The sequence below is a fragment of the Lissotriton helveticus genome, chromosome 7 (assembly GCF_964261635.1).
Source record: "Lissotriton helveticus chromosome 7, aLisHel1.1, whole genome shotgun sequence".
NCBI classification, from domain to species: Eukaryota; Metazoa; Chordata; class Amphibia; order Caudata; family Salamandridae; genus Lissotriton; species Lissotriton helveticus.
In genome coordinates, this window is record NC_136068.1 from 1,946,528,509 (window position 1) to 1,946,538,289 (window position 9,781).

The window sequence follows — 9,781 nt, forward strand, 5'->3', positions numbered from 1 at the left end:
TCGATGGAGGAGGCTTTTATTGGCTTCCATATATAGAGAATTACAGTAATCTAACCTCGATCCTACCAGGGCAACTGCAACCTGTTTACGTGCCTGGGGGGAGAGATACCCGCGGATCTTATTGAGTATCCTGATCACACCCCAGCAGGTAGCCACGGTCCTGTTGGCTTGCAGGGAGAAAGAGAGCGAGGTATCGAAAATGACACCCAGGTTTCTGGCAGATTGGGAAGGGGTGGGGCAGATGCCAAGAGAAGATGGCCACGACTCACTTGACCAAGCGTCTTGGTCCTTCCCAAAGATCAACACCTCCGTCTTTTCGCCGTTCAGTTTCAGGGAATTTATAGTCATCCAGTCTGCCACATACTGCATGCATACCCTGAAACCGGCGGCAGAGGTCCTGACAGAGGAGTGAGCCAGTGAAACCATAATCTGGGTGTCATCAAGCACGGGTGCACATGTGGTGCACATACATGCCCTAAGGGCATGTATGTGTGTCACATGGCACTTAGAAAGATGCAAAAATGGGCATTTTTCAAGAAATTCGCAAATTACCACCAACTTAAAGTTGGTGGTAATTTGCGATTCCTTAGGGACAATTAGCAATTTTCTTTAGCTTCATACATTGCATTTAAGGAATCGCAAAATTAGCGATTCCTTAAATGCAATTGTAAAATAAGGAATCACAAATTTTGCGATTCCTTATTTTGCACCGGATTTTCATTCATACATCCCATTTAGCAAATTTGCATTGGCAAAGGCTGAAATTCTGCGAATTTCGGCCTTTGCGAATGCGAATTTGTATGATACATATGGCCCTTAATCATTTTGGTATTCACAGAAGGCACTTACTCATTTCGGTATTCACAGAAGGCACTTACTCATTTCGGTATTCACAGAAGTTAGGATTCCTAACTTTAGGACTCCTAAATGCCTTCTGTGAATACCGAAAGTCTAAAAGTCAGGAATTGTCTCAGTTTAGGAGTAGTAAAGTTAAGACTCCTAACTTTAGGACTCCTAAATGCCTTCTGTGAATACCGAAAGTCTTAAAGTTAGGATTTTTCTCAGTTTAGGAGTAGTAAAGTTAAGACTCCTAACTTTAGGACTCCTAAACTGATTTTGTCTTAAGTTAGTTCTGTAAATCGGGCCCCCGGAATCTGCCTGGATCCACAAAATTCCAACCACCCCGCATTCCCCAAAGTCTTCCGAGAAAAAAAGGCACCTCACTTGTGTGGGTTGGCGTAGTGCCCTTGACAGGAAACAGCCCAAATCACACCACATTTTCACAGTGAAAACTGGCCTTTTTTTCAAAGAGCCTAGCTGTAGATTTTGAACCCTAGCTCTGCCGGCACATAGGGAAACCTAGAAAACCTATACATTTTTTAAAACATGACCCCCAGGGGAATCCAGGATGGGGTGACTTGTCTGGCTCTCACCAGGTTATGTTACCCAGAATCCCTTGCAAACCTCATAAATGTGTCCAAACAAAACACATTTTCCTCACATTTCTGTGGTGCAAAGCTCTGGAATCTGTGTGGATCCTCAAAATTCCACCCATCCCAAATTCCCCAAAGTCTTCAAATAAAAATGGTACCTCACTTGTGTGGGTGGGTTAAGTACACGCAACAGGCAAGGGCCAAAAACCTATTGAGGCGACATCAAAATTACCTCTCACAAAACAACCTGGTTTTTCAAGGGGGGTGCCATTAGATTATAAGCCCCGGGCTCAGCGGTCATCTAGGGAAACCTACCAAACCCACACATTTCTGAAAACTAGACACCCAGGGGAGTTCAGTAAGGTATCGCTTGCATGGATTCCCCAACATTTCCCTACCAAGAATCCCCTGCCAACCTCAAATTTTGTTGAAAAATCAATTTTTTCTCACATTTCTGTGTGGGAAGTTGTAGGATCACCGAGCTGACACAAATTTCCTACCACCCAGTGTTCCCCAAGTTCTCCCGATTACAATGGTACCTCACTTGTGAGGGGAGGCATAGTTGCTGCAACAGGAAAAGGCCCAAATTGTACTGTGGAGACTTCAAAATTACCTACAGCTAAACTGCCTGCTTTTGGGGGGGGGGGGGGGGGTACCTGGTGTTTTGGTCTCGGGCTCGCCGCCATCTAAGGAAACCTACCAAACCCACACATTTCTGAAAACTAGGGACCTCATTTATGAGAAATGACGCATCGCTGCGTGAAAGCAGCGATGCGTCACTTCTCAGTGCGCACTCCTTGCGACATACCTAATGCGTCATATTTAATGTACGACGCATCATGTCGCAAGGAGTTACAGATACGTCAGAAATACTGACGCAAAAGAGAAGCATTGCTGGAGTGTGTCACAAAAGTGATACAACTCCAGCAATTCGTCCTTTCACATGGGGAAAGCCCCATGTGAAAGGGCCTGCGCCAGTCTCACACCTGCTGAGAGGCAGGCGCAAGATTTTGACGCAACAGCGTCCTAAAAGTGACGCAGTGAACACTATTACGAGGCTTTTTGCGGGGGAACGCCCCCTCTGCATACATTATACCTGACGCAGGTATAATGCAGAGCAGGGGTTTACAAAGTGACGCATCTGCTTAGATGCGTCACTTTGTAAATAGTGCAAAAAGGAGGCATGTTTTACGCCACCGATGCGTCACAAAAAGTGACGCATCGGAAGCGCAAAACTGACGCAAGGCCTCATAAATGAGGCCCTAGATGCCCTGAGGAGTCCAATGAGGAATGGCGTGCGTGGATCCCCCAAAGTTTCCATATCCAGAATCCCCTGCAAACCTCAAATTTAGCACATATATTTGTGTGGAATCACCGTGCGGCACAAATACCCCACAGCGCTCTCCTTAGTGTCCCGAGTAAAATGATACCTCACTTGTGTGGGTGTCCAATGTAGAATTGGCTAAAAATATATTTAAAACAAAATTGTAGGGCTTAGAATTCTCTGTGCTGTACCCTAATCCCCATGTTTTGGGCTCTTCCCAGTCACAGGTCCGTGCCCCACCCACACAAGTGAGGTATCATTTTACTTGGGAAACTAAGTGAAACGCTGTGGGTTAGGACATTTGTGCCGGCATGGTAATTCCACCCACAAATATGTGGAAAATGTGTTTTTTTCAGATAAATTTGAGGTTTGCAGGGCATTCTGGGTAGGAAAACGTTGGGGATCCACGCAAGCCATACCTCGCTGGACTCTCCTGGGTGTCTATTATTCAGAAATGTGTGGGCTTTGTAGGTTTCCAAGATGGCCACTGAGCAAAGGGCCAAAAAACTAGGTGACCCCCATGCAGAACCATGTTGTTTTGTGATAGGTAACTTTAATGTCTCCACAATACATTTTGAGCCCTTGCCTGTCACGGGTACCTGACCCACCCACGCGAGTCAGGGATCATTTTTATTGGGAGACCTGGTGGAATGCTGGGTGGCAGGTAATTTGTGGAGCCACATAGATTCCAGAACTTTCACACACAGAAATTTGAAAAAAAAGTGATTTGTTCAGCTATACATGAGGTTTGTAGGGGATTCTGGGTATGAAAAATTTGGGAGGCCCACAGAAGCCATACCTCACTGGACTTCACCGGGTGTCTAGTTTTCAGAAATGTGTGGGTTTGGTAGGTTTCCCAAGATGGCCACCGAGACCGAGTCCAAAAATCCAGGTGACTCGCCTTTCAAAACCAGGTTGTTTTATGATCGGCCATTTTGATTTATCCTCAATACATTTTGGGCCCTAGCCTGTCACAGGTACTTGACCCGCCTACGCGAGTGAGGTATAATTTTGATCGGGACATAGATTCCAGAACTTTCCATCACAGAAATGTGAGGAAAATGTGTGTTTTTTAACAAATTTTGAGGTTTGCAAGGGATTCTAGGTAACAGAACCTGGGAAGAGCCAGACAAGTCACCCCATCCTGGATGCCCCTGGGTGTCTAGTTTGCAAAAATGGATAGGTTTGCTAGGTTTCCTTAGGTGCCAGCAGAGTTAGGGTACAAAATCTACAGCTAGGCACTTTGCAAAAACAGAGCACGATTTCACTATGAAAATGTTGTGTGTTCACGTTGCGTTTTGGGCCGTATCCTGTCACAGGCACTAAGCAGACCCACGCAAGTGAGATACTATTTTTCTTGGAAGACTTTGGCGATGCGGGTGGGTGGAATTTTGTGGATCCACACAAATTCCATACCTTTCCATAACAGAAATGTGAGGAAAATTAGTTCTTTTTTTACAACGTTTGAGGTTTGAGGTAACAGAACCTGGGGAGAGCCAGACAAGTCACCACGTACTAGATTTCCCTGGGTGTCTAGTTTTAAAAAATGTATAGGTTTGCTACGTTTCCTTGGGTACTAGCTGCGCTAGGACCTAAAATCCAGAGGTAGGCACATTCCGCAAAAAGTCTGTGCCTAGTGGGCTTTCTACCGCCCGGGGGATGTGGGAAATCGGGAGCTATTACCCGATATGCCCCCAAGGGGGGGTTAGAAAGACTAGCTATTTTGTTTGGGTGGGTGGGGACATTGGGATGCACATTGTGGGCAGCCCCCACCAATACGTATAAAAAAAGCCAGTATAATTGCTGGTGGCACGTGGGTTCCCTGCCCCCCGGGGTGGCAGGGAACCCATCTACCTCCTGGGTGGGACATAAATACAGTGGCATCTTTTTTGGTGGGGTGGGGGCATTGGCATTCCCATTATGGGCAGCCCCCACCCCTGAATTGTGAAAAACATTTACCCCTCATGCTTAGTGGGTTTTCTACCCACCTGACGGGGCAGACACTGGGGCTATTGCCCCCATCTGCCTCTCAGGGGGACAGAAAGACTGTGGTAATTTTTTGGGGGAAGGGGCTGCCCAGAATGGTCATACCAATGCCTCCACTCCCCCAAAAAAACTAATCCCTGTGGCCTAGTGGGTTCCCCCCCCCCCTGGTGGCAACTGGGAGGGCTACTGTCCCTTTCACCCTCCTAGCCCCACGAGCACTTAAACATTCAGACTGAAACCAAATTTCAGTTTTGTTTTCCGTCTAGTGAGACAGCGCGCAATGCGTGCCTCGTCATTAGACTGAAAACCTGTGAAGGGCCCTGAGAGGTTGGGGAAGCTCTTCCCCACCTCCCGAGGCCCAAAACAAATGTTGGAAATCCCTCATCTGTTTGAGACTTACTTCCAGCCTTGGCACACACACTGAGGGTCACTCTCCTTTCCTCACTGATTCTTGGCTGGAGCCAGAACACACTGATCAGTCTTGGTGCACACTCAGATTCATTGTTTAATCTTGGCATATCCTGAGAACCACTGGTTGATCTTGGCAAATAAGTAGAGCCACTTACCATCTTGGCACACACTGAAACTCAGTGACCTGTCTTGCCACACACTGAGACTCATTGACCAGTCGTGTGAAACACTGAGACTCAGTGACCAGTATTCTCACACACTGAAACTCAGTGACCAGTCTTGGCACACACTGAGACTCAGTGACTAGTCTTGGAAGACACAGAGACTCAGTGACTAGTCTTAATTCACACTGAGACTCGTTGACCAATCTTGGCACACACTGAGACTCAGTGACTAGTCTTGGCACACACCGAGACTCAGTAACCAGTCTTGGCACACATCGAGACACAGTGACTAGTCTTGGCACACAGAGAGACTCAGTGACCAGTCTTGGCACACACTGAAACTCAGTGAGCAGTCTTGGCACACACTGAGATTCAGCGAACAGTCTTGGTACACACTGAGACTCAGTGACCAGTCTTGGCACACACAGAGACTCAGGGACATGTCTTGGAAGACACAGAGACTCAGTGACTAGTCTTAATTCACACTGAGACTCGTTGACCAATCTTGGCACACACTGAGACTCAGTGACCTGTCTTGGCACACACTGAGACTCAGTGACCTGTCTTGGTACAAACTGAGACTCAGTGACTAGTCTTGGCACACACCGAGACTCAGTGACTAGTCTTGGCACACACTGAGACTCAGTAACCAGTCTTGGCACACATCGAGACACAGTGACTAGTCTTGGCACACAGAGAGACTCAGTGACCACTCTTCGCACACACAAAGACTCAGTGACCTGTCTTGGCACACACTGAGATTCAGTCACTAGTCTTGGTAGACAGAGAATCAATGACTAGTCTTGGCACACACCGAGACTCAGTGACCAGTTTTCGCACACAGAGAGACTCAGTGATCAGTCTTCGCACACACAAAGACCCAGTGACCAGTCTTGGTACACACTAAGACTCAGTGACTAGTCTTGGCACACACTGATTGTCATTGGAGTGACTTGGCACACATTAACTGAGGATATTACAGGCTGTTCTGTGATATTGTACTTCAGCTACAGGCAGGCGATCCACTCCGACATTTAAAGTTAAACACCAAACTTTGTGTTTCTTCTCCAGGTGGTGAGGAGATCCCTCGTCTAAGGAGACAGGCGATAACCCTCGGAGTGATGATTGCCGTCAACGTATTCATAAACATCGTGCTCTACCGTCTGGGTAAGAAGTGTGGAGTTGACTTTCAGACACCCTAAGACCCCCATGGCACATGAAAGGGCCTCTCTGCCTCAGACATGATTAGAAAAACCACAGATAAAAAGAAATAGAGGCTCCTGACTCTACATTGTAACCACAGAATTACAGTGAGGAGGTGGTCGTCGGCCACAGCAGTAATGTCTGATTCAAAGATTTGTCTTAAACATTGTTTAATATGTACATTCTGCTGGATGATGAAGATGGAGATGATGATAATTAAGTGTTCCGAGTGCTGAGAGTTACTGATGGTCAATCATGAGGGTTAGGATGCTGATGATGGAGATGATATTGATGCTGATGATGATGATGATGATGATGATGATGATGATGATGATGGAGATGATGATGCTGATGATGGAGATGATGTTGATGGTGATTATGATGATGATGATGATGATGATGACGGAGATGATATTGATGCTGATTATGATAATGATGATGATGATGGAGATGATATTGATGCTGATTATGATAATGATGATGATGGAGATGATATTGATGCTGATTATGATAATGATGATGATGATGGAGATGATATTGATAGTGATTATGATTATGGTTATTATTATTAGGTGTTAAGTGTACTGAGTGTTAAGAGTGACATAAGGCTCCTGAAGGGGGCGCCCCTGTTAGTGATTGATGATAATGCGTTAGAAAGTGTTACTGTGAGGAGCTGTCGCTGATGAAATGTGAAAGTGCTGTAAATACTGTGACAAGTTTGCCTGGCATATGATGTCCACTATTCTAGTGGGTACCGTGCACCACTCCAAACGACCCTTATTGGTGGTAGGTTTAGACAACCTTTATAGAAAGCTATCCTAGTGGTATCTGTGGAGAGCAGCCTTCGGGCTAAGTCTTGAAGGAATGTAAAGCAGCTTGTTTTACCAGTCTAGAATCACATGAATGATTGCATGAAAGAGAACCACACCAGGAATATATATAAAATATATGTATTTATTCTAAACACATCCCTCTAGTCTCTTTATGAGGATAGAGGCAAAAGTACAATACAGGAACTTAAGTAGCACAAAGTAAATTAGCAAAGTATACATGTTGCCCTAGGGGCCTCACAAACCATATACTAAGAAAGTGGTATAAGAACCACGTAGAGCATAGAGATGCAGAGTGAAGGGTCTGGTAATGAATAAGAAAGACTCAGTATTAATAGCGCATTGAAGGTAAACATGTCTAACCCCTGCACCTGCACTACTGGAGGGAGGAGAGGGCTGAAGCACTTCCTGTTTATTGTCAGTGAAGTCAATTAGGGCTCTGCAGTTGGGGCAGGAAAATAAATTCAATCCTTCCTTCCTCAGTTAATCTCTCCTGTTTATGTACAATTTCTCTCTCCCCTCTCTCCCCCTCCCCTCTCTCCTTCTCTCCTCTCTATATCTCTCCATCTCTCTCCCCCTCCCCTCTCTCCTTCTCTCCTCTCTCTCCCTTTCCCTCCCTCTCTCCCTCTCTCCCTCTCTCTCCCTCCCTCTCTCCCTCTCTCTCTCCCTCTCTCTCCCTCTCTCTCCCTCTCTCTCCCTCTCTCTCTCCTCTCCCTCCCTCTCTCTCTCGTCTCACTCTCTCTCTCCCTCTCTCTCGCCCCCTCTCTCTCCCTCTCCCCCCCTCTCTCTCTCTCTCTCTCTCTCACTCCCTCCCTCTCTCTCTCTCTCCCTCTCTCCCCCTCTCTCTCTCTCTCTCTCTCTCTCTCTCTCTCTCTCTCTCTCTCCCTCTCTCCTGCCCCCCCTGCAGTGGAGAGAGCAGTCTTCTACAGCCCCAGGGTGCAGAGCTGTGCTGGGCTCCCAGACGAGGCTGGAGAGTGTCCAGGGTCTTCCCAGAATCCTCTGCGCTCTCTTCTGAAAACCTCTCTCTGCCTCCATCCAGGTAAACACCCTTTCATCTCTTGTTTCTGCATGTTGTGGTACATGCCATGTTCATGTGTGTTGGGGTTCAGCCATGTTAGTGACGTCACTCTGGGACAGTAGATGCTGAAAGTGAGGGCGGGGCTTGATGACGCAGGGATGACGCAGTCTGGGGTAGTAGTGGTAAATGCAGGCTTCTTACTACTACTGAGTGCAGCTCGATGAACATATCTGCCTCAAACCAGTGGAGTAGCAAGGATGAAAAGAGCAACCCTGGGGCCCCTCATAGCCCTGGGGCCCCTCACAGCCCTGGGACCCTCACAGCCCTGGGGCTCCTTACAGCCCTGGGCCCCGGTGCCACTGCACCTGCTGCACATTGGTAGATACGCCCCTGCCTCACCCCCTTCCACCTTACACTCTGACATGTAAATATGTTCCTAGCATGTCATGTTGTATGTACTAGTCTGTTCAAGCTCACACCCCTCACAGTCCTTCCTCCCTGGTCTGTGGTTCCTCCAGCACTGCTGATGCTCTTGTGTTACTGTGGACAGCACTTCTATCCACAGCTGTGCAGAGACACAAACACACAGAGGGTTGTGTGTCAGTGCCATGGACTAAAGTAATGCCTGACTTTAATATAGTGTCTAAAATATCATTTACAAAAAGTGAATCTCTTTGAGTGTAGATTTTCTGACTCTAATGTGTGATTCTTAAGGCTCAATATCTCTGTCAGACAATATGTATTCCACAATATTCTGCTGCCAGACCCACAAAGAGGAGTCACTCTCAGGTCACAACAAGCATTTCAACACTTTGTTGCATGAACCACTTCATCAGTTGATCTGGACTCCTCTCGTTTTCTCTTTCTCTTCCTCTCTGACACCCGTTCTCTCTCGCTTCCACTGTCTCTGCCAACTCTCTGCCTATCATTTATTCATTTATCGATTTCACTCTCTTTCTCTCTTTCTCTATTAATGTTTCTCTCCCTTTCTTTTTTCTTTCACTTCTTTTCCCTTCCTCAATCTCTCTGTACCCGTCTCTTCCTCCTTCACTCCTCTCTGTACCTGTCTCTCCCTCCCCCGGTCATCTGAATCTCTGTACCTTTCTCTCCCTCCTCTCTCCTTCTATCTCTCTGTATTGTCTCTTCCTTCATATTTCGATACCTGTCTACCCCTCCTCCCTCCCTTCCTCATTCTCTCTGTACCTGTCTCTCCCTCCTCGGTTCCTCTCTGTACCTGTCTATCCCTCCCCCTCTCACTGTCTCTCTGTACCTCTCCCTCCCCCTCTCTCTGTCTCTCTGTACCTGTCTCTCCCTTCTCTATGTCCCTGTCTCTCTGTCTCTCCCTCCTCTGTACCAGTTTCCCAGTACAACCTTCCTGACAGACAAGGACGTCTCCCTGGACAGAGCTGCCC